General features: G+C 46.4%; 1 long non-coding RNA gene across 1 annotated transcript; it reads right to left on the minus strand.

The window, feature by feature from the left end:
- Positions 1–11,628: 11,628 nt before the first annotated feature.
- Positions 11,629–18,170, minus strand: LOC119843910. Its single transcript, XR_005289085.2, has 4 exons — positions 17,827–18,170; positions 17,309–17,414; positions 13,086–13,240; positions 11,629–12,223 (listed from the first exon to the last, which is right to left on the minus strand). It is a non-coding gene; the product is annotated as an uncharacterized LOC119843910 (long non-coding RNA).
- Between the last annotated feature and the right edge of the window lie 1,106 nt (positions 18,171–19,276).

The raw sequence follows: 19,276 nt of genomic DNA on the forward strand, positions 1-19,276 counted from the left end.
CAGGGAAAAGCTACCTGCTATGCCAGCTGCCCCCACCCCCAATAAAAGCAGGAGGAGGGGGCATGTTGGAAGGGGGGCGAGGTGGAAGGAGGTATACTGGAGCTGAAATCGCTAGCAGAAGGACCCCTGCTGCTTTAACTGCTGCTGGGGCTGAGCAACTGGGGATCATGGAGTCGCAACCAGCTCCCTGTAGCCACCACTGTCCACTAGGTCAGAGCAAAGCTTGGATGAGGTGGAAATTCGGGCTGAAGGGGATTTAGCTCTGATCTCATTTACCACCAGCATCAACACGGAGCAACCCACTGCCTTAGAGGTGTTGCTTTGGATTTACAGGGATGTAACCGAGGGAGACTGGGGGTGCAGTTTGGAGGTAGGAATGGACTAAGCACCCAGAAAGTGCTCCTCCCTGCTCTCAGCCAGAACCTCTTGGGTCTGCCACAGGGGGGAAACTCACACAGCCATCATTTATCATTGTTCTGGCAGTACCTGGAGGTCCGAGTCAGGGAGCAGAGCCCCACTGTGCTAGTCACGGACACACAAAATCATTCCCTGCCCCAAAGAGCTTACAATTTCAGCATGTGTTAGTGGAAGGAAGTTTTTTTCCTGCTTAAATCTGGGATTGAACTAGCCCTCCCTGTTCCATTTGGGGGACAGGCCTCCTCCCCCCACATCAAGTGCAGAGATGAATGAAGGCTGTGGGGGGGGGAAGGCTTTTTTCTAATTTCCCAATAGGCTGAGGTTGGGGTTGACTAGCGTTGCAAGTGAAGGTTCATTCTGGTATTTATTTTATCTGAACTAGTTTGCACACACACCCCCAATAAAAACCAAACAGCTGCCCCACCTACTAGCCTGGTGATTTATTATTGGGTTTTTTTTTCTTTTTTATGCTCATTCTTCAGTGGTTTGTGTTGCTTCTTCGCATTTGGATTGTGTTTTTTCTTAAGTGTCATCATAGGGTTACACACATACAAACCCATCCATACATACCCACAGTGTCACACAAACCTTGTCCTGCTGACCTCTTGTCTTACACCTAGATTGCAAGCTTTTTGGGGCAGGGATCAGCTCTTTGTTGTTTGTTTGTACAGCACCTAGCACAATGGGGTCCTGCTTCTTGACTGGCCTCCTAGGCTCTACTGCAAACATAAAATAACATCAGCACTACTATTACACAGGGTAAGGTCCTAAGCCAGTGCAAACTGATTTCAATGGAGCTAGGCCCATTTATATCAGTCAAGTATCCTGCCCACAGAGCCATACTAGTTTGCTCATTTTGTTTGCTAATGCATCATTGCAAATCCTCCCTGAAACACTGCGTGGTGCCATGAGCTCATTGGACATCACTCCTTGGGAGGGATAGCTCAGTGGTTTGAGCATTGGCCTGCTAAACCCAGGGTTGTGAGTTCAATCCTTGAGGGGGCCATTTAGGGATCTGGGGCAAAAATTGGGGATTGGCCCTGCTTTGAGCAGGGGGTTGGACTAGATGATCTCCTGAGGTCCCTTCCAACCCTGATAGTCTATGATTCTTGAATCTATTCTATTTTCCAGCCGAGGACAGATCATAAAACACTCCTGGATCCAGACTATCTGGAAGCCATGAGGAAAGCGGGGGTGGGGAATTTCTTTGAAGCAAACAGCTGGCCTTCTATGCTGCTTTGATGCAAACTCCCCCTGCCCACCAATAGCATCTTAGTCACACCACTTTCATAGCTTCTATACCGGCAGCGCTGAGCTCTGGGGTCCTCCCACTTTCCCCTATTGGTTCTACAGTGAGTAAATCTCAGTCCTTTCATGATTCTAATTTATTATTTTTATATTTGCCGTGGGTCTCTGGCCCTCTTATTAATGATAACCTCCAGGAAAGCTCCTCAGATGCAGAGCTTGATTTTCTGCCCAGGACCTGTGGACAAGTTTTTCCAAGACAGCCTCAATAAAGCAGCAGGTTTCCATTAAGTCAGAGGGACTGGTCTCCTTTACTTTTGGGATATTGAAATCCTCCGGAGCAGGATAAATCTTGTATGTTTCACTTTCTGAATTTCTAGCTGCACTTTCTTTTTTACAATAAGAAAACTCCTTGTTGTCTTACACTGGCATTAGCAACATCCTTCAAGAGATGCCCAGACTGTGGCCTGGGGTCTGCATGCAGCTTGTGATATCCTCAAATGTGGTCCACTTGTGGTCTCAGCCCTCTCTGCAATTGGCTGGTTGAAGCACTATAGGTTTTTATTTGTGGTGAACACAAGCAACAAATGATTCCCAGGAGTCTGTAAAAGGCAAGGCGGCAAGCTAACTTTACGGAAGTGTGCAGTCATTTATGATGAAATATGCAAATACGTATGCAAATTAGACATGGGCCTTAACCAATTACAGCCCTCTGTGGCACAGCAAGTGAGTGTCCCCAGTGTAACTCACCAATTTAGGAAGATTTGACGGGTTTATAAAAAGGTGCAGTGCATTTCATAGGAAGCTTGGAGATGGATGCACATTTATCAATGAATATAAAATATTTTGTACTCAGATTGTGTGTAATCTTAGTACAAATATTTTATATTCGTTGATAAATGTGCATCCATCTCCAAGCTTCCTATGAAATGCACTGCACCTTTTTATAAACCCGTCAAATCTTCCTAAAGAGTAGCATAAATGTTTTCTACAATGCCATTGCTGGGGGTGGGAGGAGAAGGGAAAGAGGACTGGTAGATAGCTTTTGTATATGACCATAAATTCTTTAAATCAGCACAGTATAAAATAGTATGGACCAAATTAGTGGCGGCTGTATCATAGAATCATAGAACATTAGGGTTGGAAGAGACCTCAGCTGGACATCTAGTCCAATCCCCTGCTCAAAGCAGGATCAACCCCAGCTAAATCGGTGACTGACAGTATAGAATTTGACTTAATTTGCTTTTAGCTTGTGCCTTTTGTATTCAATGTACTCTAGCACTTTACAAAGCAATGGGCTAAACACAGTACTGTCAGTTCAGACGAATACAGCTGCTCTTATGTGCTCAGCATGCGGCTGTGAACTTAGAAAGATCCTTTTTTATAAGGATGCTGGTGTTACTAATAAAAATTATACCCTTATATCTATATACCGTAGCTCCTTTTATCAAAAGGACTCCAGTGTGCTGAAATGCAGGGGGAGGATTCAGAATCTGTTATTGGATAGAAGGTCTACACAGCAGTCTTAAGGAAAAGTGGAGAACAAAGACAGAACAAAAATAAGCTTTGTGTGGCAGGGAATGTCTTGTTATTATATGCTTGTACAGCACCTAGCACATGGCCTTGGGGCCCTGATCTATAAGTTATAGAATAGATATATACACACACAGAGCAGGACAGTCTTACTCTTTCTGAAAAGTGCCATTCCAACTTTAACTTGCATCTACATAGCCACCAGAGAGAAGAATAAGGGCCTGTGTGGATTACAGCATAGATAATCTAACCCTACCCTTATCCTGTTAATAAGGGATTTGAGCCTACAACTTTTTGATTCCAGGGCAAATGTACGGCCAGCTAGGCCTGTCAGAATACGAAATGAATGATGGCAGGAGTAGGGATATGACTGTAACATCAGCTAGTATTAATGTACCAAATGGGTCAATTTCAGGGCTTAAAAGTCCCCCTGAGATGGACTCGTGGTTTAAAATTGGCATTTAGGCTATCAGATATTATGTTTTAACTATCAAAATGGCCCCACCAGCTGATTTTTCAGAGGCCAGTTTGACTGTCCTATGCTGATATAAAAGAATCATCATAGAAAACAAGGGCCAGACACCAAACTGGGATCAGCCCTCTATATGATAATAAAGTGATAAGTAATAGTCAGCATGGATTTGTCAAGAACAAGTCATGTCAAATCAACCAGATGGCTTGTTACCCTGCCAAAGTAAGCTTTGTGGATATGGGGGAAGTGGTGGATATGGTATATCTTGACTTTAGTAAGGCTTTTGATACTGTCTTACATGACCCTTCTCATAAGCACATTAGGGAAATACAACCTAGATGGAGCTACTATAAGGTGAGTGCATGACTAGTGGGAAAACCATTCCCAGAAAATAGTTATCTGTGGTTCATAGTCAAGCTGGAAGGGCATAACGAGTGGGGTCCCACAGGGATCAGTTCTGTTCAATATCTTAATCAATGAGTTAGACAAGGGCATAGAGAGTACATGGATAAAGTTTGTGGACGATACCAAGCTGGGAGGGGTTGCAAATGCCTTGGAGGATAGGATTAAAATTCAAAATGATCTGGACAAACTGGAGAAATGGTCTGAAGAAAATAGGAAAACATTCAATAAGGACAAATGCAAAGTACTCCACTTCAGAAGGAGCAATGAGTTGCACACATATAAAATGGGAAAGGACTGCCTAGGAAGGAGTCCTGAGAAAAGGGATCTGAGGGTCATAGTGGATCACAAGCTAAAGGTGTGTCAACAGTGTAACACTGTGGCAAAAAAAAAGAAGCAAACATTATTTTGGGAATTATTACCAGGAGTATTGTAAGCAAGACACAAGAAGTAATTCTATTGCTCTACTCCACGCTGATTAGGCTTCAACTGGAGTATTCTGTCCAGTTCTGGTTGCCACATTTCAGGAAAAATGTGAACAAAGTGGAGAAAGCCCAGAGAAGAGCAACAGAAATGATTAAAGGTCTAGAAAACATGACCTATGAGGTAAGATTGAAAAAATTGGGTTTGTTTAGTCTGGAAAAGAGAAGACAGAGGGGACATGATAACAGTTTTCAAGTACATAAAAGATTGTTACAAGGAGGAGGGAGAAAAATTGTTTTCCTTAACCTCTGAGGATCGGACAAGAAGCAATGGGCTTAAATTGCAGCAAGGGAGATTGAGGTTGGACGTTAGGAAAAACTTCCTAACTGTCAGGGTGGTTAAGCACTGGAATAAATTGCCTAGGGAAGTTGTGGAATCTCCATCATTGGAGATTTTTAAGAGCAGGTTAGACAAACACCTGTCAGGGATGGTCTAGATCAGGGGTCGGCAACCTATGGCATGCGTGCCAAAGCCGGCACGCAAGCCGATTTTTAATGGCATTCAGCTGCCTGCTGGGTCCCAGCCGCCGGCCCCGCTCAGCCTGCTGCCGAACCAGGCTGGGACCCTGGCAGGCAGCAGCTTGCCATTAAAAATTCTGCCTGCCCCAGCCCACTCTTCTGCGCCCTGCCCCTGCCCCCTCCCTGCGAGGGCAGGGTGAAGAAGCTTGGTCCTGCTGGCTGGTGCTGGAGGGCAGGCAAGGTCCCCCTTCCCCTGCCTCTTCCCCCAGCATGCTGGAGTCCTGCCCCTCCTCTCCCTCCCTCCCTCCCTGCTGATCAGCTGATGGCCCTTGCGCGGGTGGGGGAGAAGCGGAGCCGCAGCACATCCGGGGAGGAGGCGGAGAAGAGGTGGGGATGGGGCCTTGGAGAAGGGGGGTGGAATCAGGGCACATCCCCTCCAGCCCCCTGCCATGAGCCGCTCTGGGCAGGGGGCTGGGAGCACCCCCACAACCCTAGCCCACACCCCCAGCCCTCTGCCCTGACCCCTGCACCCCCCACGACTCCAGCCTTGACTCCAGCACCCCCCACATCCCATGCCTTGACTCCAGCACCCCCCTCACATGCCCCCAGCCCTCTGTCCTGACTCCTGCACCCTCCTCATACACCCTCAGCCCTCTGCCCTGACCCCGGCACTGCCCCATGACCCCAGCCTTGACTCCAGCCCCCCCACACTCCATGCCCTGACTCCTGCACCCCTCACATTCTCACTCCCACCCTGAGCACCAAACGGGAGCTCCTGCACCCGCTCCCCCACATTCCTACCTTCACCTTTTGCACCAAATGGGAGCTTCCCAGGTAAACACTCCACATCCAAACCTCCTGCCCTAATCCTGAGCCCCCTCCCTCATTCTAGCTCCTGGCCAGACCCTACACCCCAACCCCAGCCTGCTCCTTCACCCCCAGCCCTGTGCTCAGTGCACTCCCACCTCAGCTCAGTGCAGAGAGAGAGGAAGAGAATGGGCTAGAACCAGGGAGAAGGTATGTACCTACTCTATGTGGGCAGGGCTGGGATCCCAGACTGGCAGCAGGCTGAGCTGCTCAGCGCACTGCCAATCTGGGTCCCGGCCGCTGGCCCCGCTCAGCCCCCTGCCGGTCTGGGGTTCTGGCTGCCAGCCCCTTGCCAGCTGGGGTCCCGGCCGCAGGCCCCGCTCAGCCTGCTGCCGGCCTACGTGAATGGAACCCCAGGCTGGCAGCTGGCTGAGCGGGCCGGCGGCATAAGATCAGTATTTTAATTTAATTTTAAATGAAGCTTCTTAAACATTTTGAAAACCTTGTTTACTTTACATACGAGAATAGTTTAGTTATATGTAGACTTCTAAAAAACGTTAAAATGTATTACCAGCATGCGAAACCTTAAATTAAAGTGAATAAGTGAAGACTCGGCACACCACTTCTGAAAGGCTGCCGACCCCTGGGCTAGATAATATTTAGTCCTGCCATGTGTGCAGGGGACCGGACTAGATGATCTCTCGAGGTCCCTTCCAGTCCTACAATTTTATGATTCTGTGACACAAAGGGCCTGGAAAGCAGCCAGGTTTCCCTACCTGGAGATTGTTTTGGGGAGGGAGGTTTCTCCAGCATGTGTTGGCAGATGTAGTCCGTGGAGGTGGGGGTGTTCAAGGGTTAGGATGTGTGTGGCTGGAGCAGCATACTTAATAGCCAGTCTGCTCCTGTGTTTTTCCCTCTCTCAGCTGCACTAGTGAATTCAGCATCTAGCCCTTACATTTTAAAAAGGCACTCTTGGTACGTCTACACAGCAAACATACCGCTGTGGCCACAAGTCTCAAAGCCAGGTCAACTGACTTGGGCTCATGAAGCTCGTGCTATGGGGCTGAAAACAGCCGTGTAGATATTCTGGCTCAGGCTGCAGCCCAGGCTCTGAGAGCTGCCTGCCTCACTCGCTCTCAGAGCCCAAGTAGGAACAACTACAATGTTTTCATCCCCATACCATGAGCCCGTGTTTGTAGAGCCGGGCTCTGAGACTCCCTCTGAGAGTTTTGGTTTTTGCCATGTAGATATAGCCTCCGTTTCTAACATGGACTTATGCTCTTTGATTGAGCTTTCTAAATTGCAAGTGTCAAAATTATTTAACTTTTTACATATAGTAGATGGCTCCCTACTACACATGCATGCAGACCACACACTCAGGGCTAGACTGGGGATGGATTGCAAGGTGCAAGTGAGCAGCAGTATACAGAATTGTTTGCAATACATCAGCTTAAGTTGGCAGGGGCCCTTAAACGTATAGTACATGTCTAATGGCCACTGTCATGACATAGGTACACCCTGTCATGGGGGTCAGGTCACGAATGGTTAAAAGAAAGGGAAAGGCTGTACTGGAGCTGGTTAGGTCCTTTGCTGATGACCCTGACAATAAGGCATGGTAGTGTGGCCTAGTGGCTGGAGTCAATAAAGTCATCCTTCCTCACAGGCTGTGTGGCCCAATGGCCAGAGTTAATGGAGTGGCCCTTCCTCACAGGGCTGTGTTGGCCTACTGGCCAGAGTCAATAAAGTCACCCACCTTCACGGGGCTGTGTTGCCTATTGGCCTGTTGGGGAAGTGGGGCACCACCAAGGGGTGTGTGGCACCCAGGTAGGGGGACTCAGGCCCTCCCGGCTCCTCTGAGTCTCCGTCCAGGGCCCTGGCAGTGGTGAGGGTGCTCGCCTATGAGTCCTTGGGAATCTCCCCAAAACACGCTGACCTGTTCCCTGGTTCTCCAACCAGAGCAACGTCTAAGTCCCCTGGGCTGCTCCCTACCCTGTCTTCCTTAGCGGTGGTCCACAGTTCCCCAGGGTCTCTGGGGTCCTCAGCTGGTGCAGCTCTCAATGGCTTGATCCCCTCTCTGGCTTCCGCAGGCAGCCTGGAATCCATCTGGGGCTCGGCGCACCTTGGCTTTGTGGTCGGCGCCTTTAGCAGTTCCCGAGAGGGAGCTTACGATCTGCATCCTTCCCCTTCAGCAGCCTGGCCAGACTAAGCTGGCTTGCTTCCTTTTATGTCCTGTCTTCAGGCAGAGCATGCCCAGCAGAGTTGGAGGGGCGAGGCCTCCTTGGCCTGCAATGCAGAGTTAATCCTTTCTGGGCCAGGGAGGGGTAGGCACACCCATTACAGCCACCATCTTGTCTGACACACTGTGCATCTCCAAAGCTAAAAGCGTGACCTGCTTCAGCACTAAATCTTTGTGGGGTAGGCTGTGAAAGCCTCATAACCTCTCTTGATTGAGTAGAGGAGGACCCGTAACACACTCACCAGTGAGCTGCATGCATTTAATACTAGTAAGCTATTACACTTTTTATGTCATATGCACAAGGAGATCAATTGATGGCTGTTCTGGGAATAAAATATATTTTGTTTTTTAACTTGAGAGTTTCCATTTAAAGAATGCCAACCTGCAAGTCAGATAATGCAGGGTTAACACTTGCAGTGTGTTTGATGACCCAGGGTCAAAGCACTAGGCCTAGGATACCTAAAAGACAGTCTAAAGCTCTGGGACAAAAACCGGCGTTGAACACTTCATTCCTCTGGCACAGCAGAGCTCTCACCAATAAGAGTAAATTCTCATCTCTGCAGAAGGTAGAACTTTCTCCAGGAGCTGGTCCACGACTGTGGAATGAAGTCCCCCAAGAACCCAGGACCATCACAAACCTCCCTTCTTTCTGCTCCAAGTGCGAGGCATATTTCTTTAACCTTGCCTTCTCTAATAGAAACACATAGCAACAAGGATATTTATTTAATAAACCTACCAAAAGACAACACTCGATTGCACATTTGTCCCTCTGGGGAGAGGATAAGATAAAAACTGTGTATGACAGTATATAGTCACATTGCTTAATGCTTAGATATTACAATGATGAGCATGGTATAAAAACGTATATAGAATAGAATGGGCAATTTTCAGTGTTGCTGAAAGTCCTGAAAAGATTCAGGCACAGAATCACTCTGGCTCCATCCTTCTGCAGTAGTTTTATGCTTCACAATAGGCCCCCATATCCTGTTAAGCAGTGGCCAGCTGTAATAAACACAGCCATTAACCACATTTCAGAACAAATACATAATACTATGTGGTATTTATATTTTTACCACCCCAATGGGACTTTGGCAAGTAAATAATATTTTACCACCATGGGCCAATAACCGTCCTGAAGTGGAAATATATTTCCTTTGCCTGTAATAACGACACTATTGTTCCAAAGGGGATGTCAGCTCTATGCTCCTGAATCAACTAGATCCTGCGGAATTTCCCCTCTTCTCTCTTCACTGTATGATGACCTGCAATACTGGGGCCTGATCCAAAGCTCTCATTGATGTCAATAGAAAACCTCCAGTTGATTCAACTAGGCTTTGGACCAATACTATGACCATTAAAGAGAAGGAAGGATTAATGGGTTTGGTTAAAGCAAGATACTGCAATCTATCAGTCTGCAACTCTTTGCCCGTCCTCCACCATCTCTTTCTCATGGGATTCTTGATCTGATGGGGATGGACAGAGGGAAGGATCTCAAGGCACCAGTGAAAACAATTAAAATTTTCCTTTGTTTTCTCATCCCTATTTCCTTTCCTTCCCCTTTATAAAAACAAGGAAATTAGATAACCAAACTCCCCCTCCTCCAGGACTTTATTGCCCACGTAAGGTTGAGAATTTAAGTGCACTGAAGTCAGGAAATCCCAGGTTTACATTTCCAAATAAACCATGTGCTGACTGCATTGGGCATATGGCCTTCTCCATGATCTAGCCTACTACTGATGAATACACACACAGCCGTAAGCAGAGACATGCCAGGTACCTGAGTTTCCATGAGAATTTTAACCTCTTCATTTTCTGAAGTTTGTTTAAATTCTCAGTCTTAATGTTTCACTGATGTAACTTCTTGCACTTCATGGTAACCTTGTTTCTTTGTTAGGCACCAAGGCCCAGATCTTCAGAGGTATGTAGGCACTAGCTGTCATTGAAATCAATGGTGTGTTTGTCCAGATTCTCAAAGGTATTTAGGTATCCAATCCTGCCACTTCCACTGACTTCAGTGGGAGTTCTCACATGAGACTTCAGGACTGGGTCCTTATTTTCCAAATGCTGTGACCACATTTCCTGAGCTTTGAAAGTCAGCATCCTCTATAAATATGCTATTATTTTGGGTATTTTGGGCTATACCCTCCCCTCTTATACACACAGATGGGTCCCACTGCAATCAACAGATTAAATTCTACAATGGGATGCATTCAGGTGGCTCCTTTCACGTCAATGGGAATTACATGTTTGGCCCTGTCTGTACAGCTGGTGACATGTAAGAGAGCTACAGAATAAGATAAGGCTGCCCCTTTGCTGAGTGCTGGTACTGTGTTCACCCAGTGTCTGGCCAGCCCTCCCTTCTTTTTAATGGAAGGATCAACTCCTCAGTTCAGGTTCTATAACTCCAACAACGGAAACAGCTGCCTATTCCCTTCTCCACCCTGGATCAATACTGTCCCTGCCAGGTCCCAGCCACAGCATTCGATGGCATACATTATTTATCACTAATTGGACTGGATGCTTTGTGTGTGCCAATGAATCAATTAATTCATGAGTATTTTCCATCAGGTTTCTGAGCACCCTCAGAGAGACTTGCAGCAGCAACGACAGGCAGCGAAGGGCTTGTGGGGAGTTCAGCAGGGGAAGGTAAATCTCAGAGAAGTTTCCCCTTTGCAAGGCATTGGTGAACTGAGCTGGAACCCAACACAAAGCAGAACTTACCTTGCACACCCACACCTATCTGAGGTCAAGGAGAAGACTTGAGCCAGCTTTATCTACACACTATCTACATCTCTATCACCTTCCTCTCCCCTAATGACCCTACCTTACCTTAAAGGGTGTACTGCTGGGGATGGAACCCTTCTGTCCCACTACCCTCCCAACCTGCTCAGGGATGGACCACTGTCCTCCTCTCACACTTATAGTCTGTAGGTGGTAGTGATCATTTTGGATGCAATTGGATGGCCTCCTTTCCAGGCTGTCCAAGGTGCAACCACCTTACAGTCTTAGGTCTTGTCAATACACTAACTTGCACCGGCTAATTTAAACTGGTTTAGTTAAAGTAGTGCAAACCCCTGTGTGCATGATCTTATTGTGGTTGAAGAGCAGCTTATTGCAGTTTAGCTTAACCTTGTTCCTAATCAATTTAAGCTAAATCCAAATAAGCCAGGCTAACGCTGAAATAAAAGCATCAATTTAGCAGTTGGTATTTGTTTAACAAAACTGGTTTCAAAATCGCACCTGAAGTTAAAGTGGCACAGTTCTATGTAGATGAGACCATAAGTGCTCAGACACCACAGTGAGGGGGGTGGCATAAGGACTAGAATAGAAAGCAGTAGACTAGACTTTCCCATTTCCTTATTTTGGGATCTTTACGGGGGTTGTCTGTGAATCCACCTTCACTCCAGCCCATGGAAAAGACCATCAGCTAAGTAGCTACCCATCTGCTTCCCAACTCCAGTTAGCAGCAGCAGGACCATGAAATCCCCCTTCAGTCCTGTTGCTGCTAATTTGAATGTCAGTTTATCTCCTACTCTGGCTGGGTAAAACAGCTTGTGAAGGAGAAACAGTGGGGTTGCAGGGACATTTCTGACTCCTGCTACTGGATGGGAACGTGGACTGTTGGCCCTGAAGAATTTTCCCATGGATTAGAGGGGCCAATAGATCTTTGCTGACTAACCAGTTCAGAGTGGGGGATCAGGCCAACCAGTTGCCCCTTGAAGCTCCAGCCTCTACAGATCCCTGGGAGGTTGATAGGCAACTGCTTCCTTCCTCCTAAAAAAGCAGTTAAAGCTAAAGGAAACTGGGGTTCTAAGGACTTTGGGAGGCTGTTGACAGGAGACATGGTCCCAGAAATCCTGTTGAAGGGAGGTGGGATATAGGGGCAGAGGGCTAAATCAATAAATAAACCAGGTTTCTTATGAATCTACCAGCTTTTGCAGGATCTGAATGGAAGACCTGATCCAAACCCCATTGGAGTCAATGGCAGACTTAACCAAAGCACAGAGTGAAACTCATCCACGTTGCCTTGCTGGACCTTCACACTGCAAGCACTCTTGCTGCATAGGAAGATGTATATCCACCTGGATGGTTCCTCTCTCTTGGTCTAGCTTTGCCTTCTCTCTTGGTACATACCAGGACATCCTCACCAGCTGACTGGATCGATTGCTCCTTATTCCAGATCAATCAGAGAGAAATCAGGTAAGAATAACCTACTCTTCATTTTCCATTTTCATTTTTCATTTTTCATTTTTCAGCTTTTCCTTTTCCCCCACCTGCTGCTGGTGATGGCTTATCTTAAGTGATCACTCTCCTTACAGTGTGTATGATAAACCCATTGTTTCATGTTCTCTGTGTGTGTATATAAATCTCTCCTCTGTTTTTTCCACCAAATGCATCCGATGAAGTGAGCTGTAGCTCATGAAAGCTTATGCTCTAATAAATTTGTTAGTCTCTAAGGTGCCACAAGTACTCCTTTTCTTTTTGCAAATACAGACTAACACGGCTGCTACTCTGAAACCTACTCTTCATTTGGAATTCAACCTGCAGACGGACTCAGAACACACTCTGCTCATGGAACAGCCTCACCATGGAGAGGGTTGTAAAGTGGAGCAGCCCCCAGGACCAAACTGGCCATGGACAGCCCTCAGGATTGGGGGAGCTCACGGGCATGCAGCCACCTTAACCTGACCCATGGTGGAGGGCACTACACACACATATAGGAACAGACCATCTGCTGAAATGATTACCCTCTAGTCTAAATAGACAAGCACAGAGAGAGGAAATGACTTGTGCAAGGTCAGAGCTGGAACTAGAGCCTGCATCTGCTGCATTCCAGCCCACTGCCCTATTCATTGAACCAGACTGCCTATCTTATGAGGCATGCATGATTACTAGGACAGTACTAATCACGATTACTACTGGAGTTCATGCCCTGCTGGGAGAAGCAGATAGCATCTAACCCAGGTAAATGCATCTCCATCTCTCTACTTCAAGCACATGCCCCTTAGCACAAAGGTGAGTGATTGCTTACTGTATGTTCAATGTCACTGATTTCCACAGGCCACAAGATACCCCAGGAAGGGCACAGGCCTGTAAGCTGTGGGGGAGATGCTTCCTGCACCCGTCACAGTGCTTCTTCAGCAATCACATCGGGCTGCTCCATGCTGATTCCCAACAGATGTTGCACTAATGAATAACAATGTAATCTCAGTTCCTTAATATAGTGCTGGGGTGTGATAAGTCTGAAATTGCTGTCATCGTCGGTGCTGGGATGGTCTGGTCATTGTTCAGAACTGTCCTCCTCTGATGATTATGTGAAGGGGAATTTATTTTCTTCCATCCACTCCCACTCCCACTCCCCTCCCTCCCCCATATTAAAAATATTTGGGCATATATATTTAAAGGAGCTCAATAACAGGCCAGGACGTACATTTTGATGGGGGAAGCATGGAATGGAAATGGGGAAACCACATATAACCATGCCTAGCACAGAACACACAATTCAGTATTTTACATATCGAATCAGTGAAAGAACCCAGGAGTGCTGGCACTGCAGCAGCAACCATGATTATTTCAACATATTTGGCCATTGTATGGGGGTGTTCATGAGTGTAGAGCAGGGGTGGGCAAACTGAGGGCCACATCTGGGTATGGAAATTGTATGGCGGGCCATGAATGCTCACGAAATTGGGGGTTGGAGTGCGGGAGGGGGTGAGGGCTCTGGAGTGGGGCCAGAAATGAGGAGTTCAGGGTGCAGAAGGTGGCTCCGGGCTGGGGCAGGGGGTTGAGGTGTGGTGGGAGGGAAAAGTGAGGGCTCCAGCTGGGGGTGCAGGCTTTGGGGTGGACATGGGGATGAGGGGTTGAGAGTGCAGGAGGGTGGTCTGGGCTGGGACCAAGAGGTTCAGAGGGCAGGAGGAGCATCAGGGCTGGGGCAGGCGGTTGGGGTGCAGGAAGGGGTCAGGGGTTCAGGCTCCAGGTGGCATTTACCTCAAGCAGCTCCCAGAACCAGCTCCCGGAACTTTTGGCTCCTACGCAGAGGCGTGGCCAGGTGGCTCTGTGTGCTGCCCTGTCTGCAGGCGCTGCCCCTGCAGCTCCCATTGGCTGTGGTTCTTGGCCAATGGGAGCTGCGGGGGCAGCATGCGGAGCCCCTTGGCTGCCCCTGTGTTTAGGAGCCAGAGGGGGGACATGCCACTGCTTCTGGGAGCCGTGCAGAGCGGGACAAGCCTCCGACCCTGCTCCCTGGGTGGACCACCGGAGCGGGGCAAGCCCCGGATCCCACTCCCTGGCGGGAGCTCGGGGAACAGATTAAAATGTCTGGAGGGCCAGATGTGGCCCCTAGGCCGTAGTTTGCCCACCCCTGTCTTAGGCCTTGTGATGGCTTGAGGGACAGCCCTCTTGCTAACTCCTGTCTAGTCTGGACCTCTTCTGGGATGAAAAAAGTACAACTAAAAGTTAAAAAAAAAAATCTCAACCGAAAAGATCTTTCTGCTCCCTCTTGGGCTAGTCCTTTAGGCTCATTCTCCAGCCCCCCTGGACTCAATAGTTCTTATTTTGGGCATATATTCCCTTTCTTCAGAGCTGGTAGAGGAACCCAGACCCACCCCTGCTCGGCATTCTGGCCCAGAGACCCCATACCTCCAAGCCCCACGTGCTGCATCCCTGCAGCCTGTGCTAAACACAACCCTTCCTCTGGTTCCCAGGCCTCTCACTTCTTCCTAAATTCTCCCAGTACTTTTTTTCTCTGCTGGAACACCACCCCTCAGGATTTCATTTCTGGGCCCACGCCCACACAGAGATTAATTCCATCTCTGTGGCTGTCTTCAGTTTGCCTTCCCCAGGCCCTTCCCAGAGCACAGGATCTCCCTCCCTCCTGGGATCCTCCTCCAGCTGAGTTCTCCACTCTGTTTATGCAGTCGTCTCAGATCTCCTCATAGTGGGGTCAGTCATTATAATAAAGTCTCCATATCACATTCAGCTGGGGGATAGCTGCCAGGTCTGATTCTGGCTTGCCTTAAAAAGCCAGTCAGCCTGTGACGTGGCCCTCTTGCACATAAATCAATTGTGTCCATCCTACCCAATAGGGAAGTCCACTGGCTTCTTTCACAAGCCACGTGTCACATTCAAGTGTCAGGAATGGGGAAGGCCAGATTATGAGGGGCACAGCTTTAATGGTGGACACCTCCTATGGAAGTTTGATGGCCCTTTGGTAAACTTAATTTCTGGGAGCTGAATGTGATGTTCTTGGAAGCAAGTGTGTGAGAACATTAAGTATAGTCGGGCACTGCACAAGTTTCGCCCACCCTTCACAGCAGTCTTGGCCTGCACCCGAGAGCTGGTCAGCAACTTTTTGACAAAACTTTTGTGGTGGAAAATCCCAATCTGTTGAAACCTTAACTGTCTGCTGGAAAAGGGCCAGTTTTGCTGAATTTCTGTTGCAAACAATTTTTTTAAAAAGTGTTGAAATTGTCAAAATGTCCCATTTTGACATTTTGTAAATGAAAAAAATTCCAGGTTTTGTGTCAAAGCGCCTTTTCATTAAGAAATGTAAGTAATGGATAGGGGGTTTGAATAAAAGTCAAAAATAAAATGAAATGCTTTAAAATTATCAAAATGAAATGTTTCAATTGACCCGATCCACATTTTTTTATTATTATTATTATTTTCAGTTTATGAAATTTTTCAAGATTTCAACTTTTCAGCCCAATTCACAGAGCAGGAAAAAATTTTGAAATCTTGAAAATTCTTACCAGATGGGAAAACCTGTTTCCTGCCTATCTCTACTACACTCCTGCTATTCATGTCCTGCCACTCTGCTTTCCTTAGCTACGGTCAACACATCTTTACCCTAATCCACAGCTCTCTTTTGTATTCCAGTCTTGGATTCTCCACCCAACATCTGCCAAGGCATCAGGGTCTCAAGTTACACAATTCTTTTGGTCACAATATTTTTTTCAATGAACTTTTCAACCAAAATTAATTTAAAATAGTCACTTTTGTTGAAATTGTCTGGTTTTTCAACAAAAACCAATACCCTATATTTTTTGGTAAAAATGTTTGGGTTTTGAAAACCAAACATTTATGTTGAAGTAACATTTTTGTTGTTGTTTTGGGGTTTTTATTAAAAAAAACCCCACCATTTTCCTTGGGAAATTTTGAAAACATTAAAAGAAAATAAGAAATTTCCAGTGCACAATTTTTTAGCATTTTTCAAGCCGCTCTTTTTCCAGGACACCCCTGTTATTTCACTCTAGAGTCTTTTCAGAACAGAGGCTGCCAGTTATGGAAAACAGCTACATTCTGTGCTGGTTTTCTGACAGAGACAATTGTCCACTAGAGACTAACCTGAGAGCCTCCCAAATGCTATTTCATTTGTGACTCAAGAAATCTTTACCCAGAAGGTTCCAGAAGTGAGGGGCCAGCATGTTATCCCCTTGCATCTCATTGCTTCCCATTGTGGTTTTATTTGAATTTCATGGCTATGCCATTTATTTTCTTGAAGCATTGTCTTGGCTCCAGCAGGGAGCTCAATAAAATGGCTTTGAAAACATTTTTTTCTAATGTGCTGCATAAAATACGGCAAAACACTGTCCGTGATTAGAGGAGATTTTTCTCAGGTGCAGCCTGGCTTCTAATCTGGAGCAGCCTCTTTTCTCTCTCACTGTCCAAACAACTGAGGAAATGTTATGGCCAGGTAAGAGACTCCTGTTTCCCAGTTTTAATTGAGCCCTAAATATTTCATGGACTATTCAGGGATCAACAGAACCAGAAATAATTTGTCTTTATTACAAATAGTACCAAACTGCAAAATTCACGTTCACAATACATCCAGATTTGGTTCTGAAGTTTCAGTTTGTTCCGTTATAAACCTGGGACCCATTTGCAAAAGTGGGATATGGATCTGGAATATACCAATGTTTGAGTCTTTTGGGACATGGGAGTTTAGCATGGGACCATATGTCATTTCCTTATGTTAATGGGTGAATTTCAGAAAATTTGGAGTTTGAGTTTGTTTTGAGTGAGCACCCAGATCTTTGGATACTTATTTATACAGAGCAGGTCCAAACATCCTGAACCCATTGGGTCTTCAAAACTGAGAACTCAGTTTCATCAGAACAGGTCCCTTCAGCTGGGAATTCCAGTTATAGGTAGTGTGGGGATGTGGACAGCTGTTGACCAGAAACTGGACCAAAACCTATCAACTTATTTCATTCATGGAAAAAACAGCCATTATATGAGAAAACTATCAGTAATTACCAACTTGTGTGAGCTTCAATCTATACTCAAGTAGAGGTGCAAGACGGTTCTGTTTCCTCTTCCAATCTCCCAAGCCAGCTTTGGTTTTTTCTTGAAATTAATCCATCTTTAAAAAAAAAGAAAGACAAAGAAATGGTCACTCTCACTTACCTGGGCTAAATCTCAGAGGAGCTGATCCCAGAGGGACCCATTCACAATTGCTCTATGGGAACAAAGAATTATCAAACCAGAACAGGGAATAACACCCACTTTATACCAACACAAATGATGACATAGGGCACAGAGCAAATGTGTAGCAGGCTAACACAAAAAGAATGCCTGAATTATTCAACATAACAAAGAGATTCATCAGATTTCATTAATATTACATATCCTAGGGGCTGGGGAAATGCTAGCTGGGCTTCTTTAATTCTGGATTGAGCTGTGACGGCTAAATCCCATTCTGATATGATATATCTCCTGCTCTTTTTATAAGTCTCCGTTTGTCAATGGCCACAGCAGACATCTCCATGACTAACCCTGCGATCCTTGGGTCTGGAAACAGCGCCGGTAAAGCAGAGGGGAACTCAGCTGTAACTCAATCTAGCTTGCTCCGTGTAAAATGCAATAAGAAGGAGGCCCAGGCCCACGATTGTAAATTTTCCTTCTGCACCATGCCTGTCCTCCTGAGTCTCTCTCTACCAGGCTATTCCTGCATCTGGGCTGTTGTATATTGTCCTGCTGCCTTCTTGACTCAAGGATTCCAGAGAAAAGCAGTTGGCACTAAGGCAGATAGCCCAACTGGCAGGAGGAGGGGAGGCTGGCAGGAGATGGGGAAGAGTGAAAAGAAAAAACTGGTATGCAATTAAGCTACTTGTACCCAAATAAGATAATTGGATTGGTCTGGGGTGGGGGTCTGACAGGAGGGATGGAGTCTTCTGCGTTCCATATGCACATATGTAGGGAGCAGTTCGGGAGGGGAGGTCACTTCCGTGGCACTGGTAATCACTAACTTGTGTGCAGCTGGGGAAATAACCAGCCTCTAACTGTGTTTTTCTTTTATCTAAAGGTTTTAATTGTAAAGAAATAAACTGAAGTGAAAAGGTCTCTTCCCTCCTCCTCTTTGAGACCATCTCGTCCCAGGTTCTCACAGGCAGTCAGATGCTACAGTAAGGTCTGTAAATAAAACAGAACTGAATAAAGGTAGTGCCACCTATAGCCTCCACGGGCACTGTGTCTTTCACATTCTTACGCTGATATTCTCCACCGCTCTCCTTAACAAGAGCCCCTCAGTTCACACCTTATTGTTATCATCATGTGTCAGCAGCCCAGGGGAGAGGAAGTACAGTCTAGTGGTGAGTGTGCTAGTTTAAGAGTGGGTAACTAGGAGTTCAATTCCCTACTCTACAACAGACTTTCACTGTGACCTTGGGCAAGTCACTTAGTCTCTCAGTGTATGTCTACACTGCCAATCCCCCTCTCCCTTGAAATGTAGCCACCACATTAGCATTATCACCTTCCAATAGCACAGAAACTTCTGAGAGGGACACTACGCTGCTATTTGGAGCCCTACAAGCACTAGTCAATGCAACTCATTGGCAAAGTGAGTTTTTGTTATTGTTGTTTTTTTGTAGTGTAGTACCTTATGTGCCTTGGTTTCCCATCTGTATAATAGGGATAACTACACTGTCCTACCTCGCAGGGGCATTGCGTGAATAAATAAGTCTCAAAGATTATGAGGGGCTCAGCTACTATGGAAATGGGGCTATATAAGTACCTCAGGCAGACAGATTACTATGATCGCTTAAACTACATTTACTATGTACTAGGATAGATTACCTAGTTTACTATGAGCCTATTACCTCTCACAACCTAATTAGGTTTGGCCTGGATCATTCTTTGGAAAGGCCAATACTCCGCAGGAAGTAAGATCTTGCTATGGAAAGTGGTGTTGTTCCATCTGACCAATCACTGACTGAATGTCCCTGT

Source organism: Dermochelys coriacea, chromosome 15, assembly GCF_009764565.3.
Source record: "Dermochelys coriacea isolate rDerCor1 chromosome 15, rDerCor1.pri.v4, whole genome shotgun sequence".
Classification (NCBI taxonomy): Eukaryota; Metazoa; Chordata; order Testudines; family Dermochelyidae; genus Dermochelys; species Dermochelys coriacea.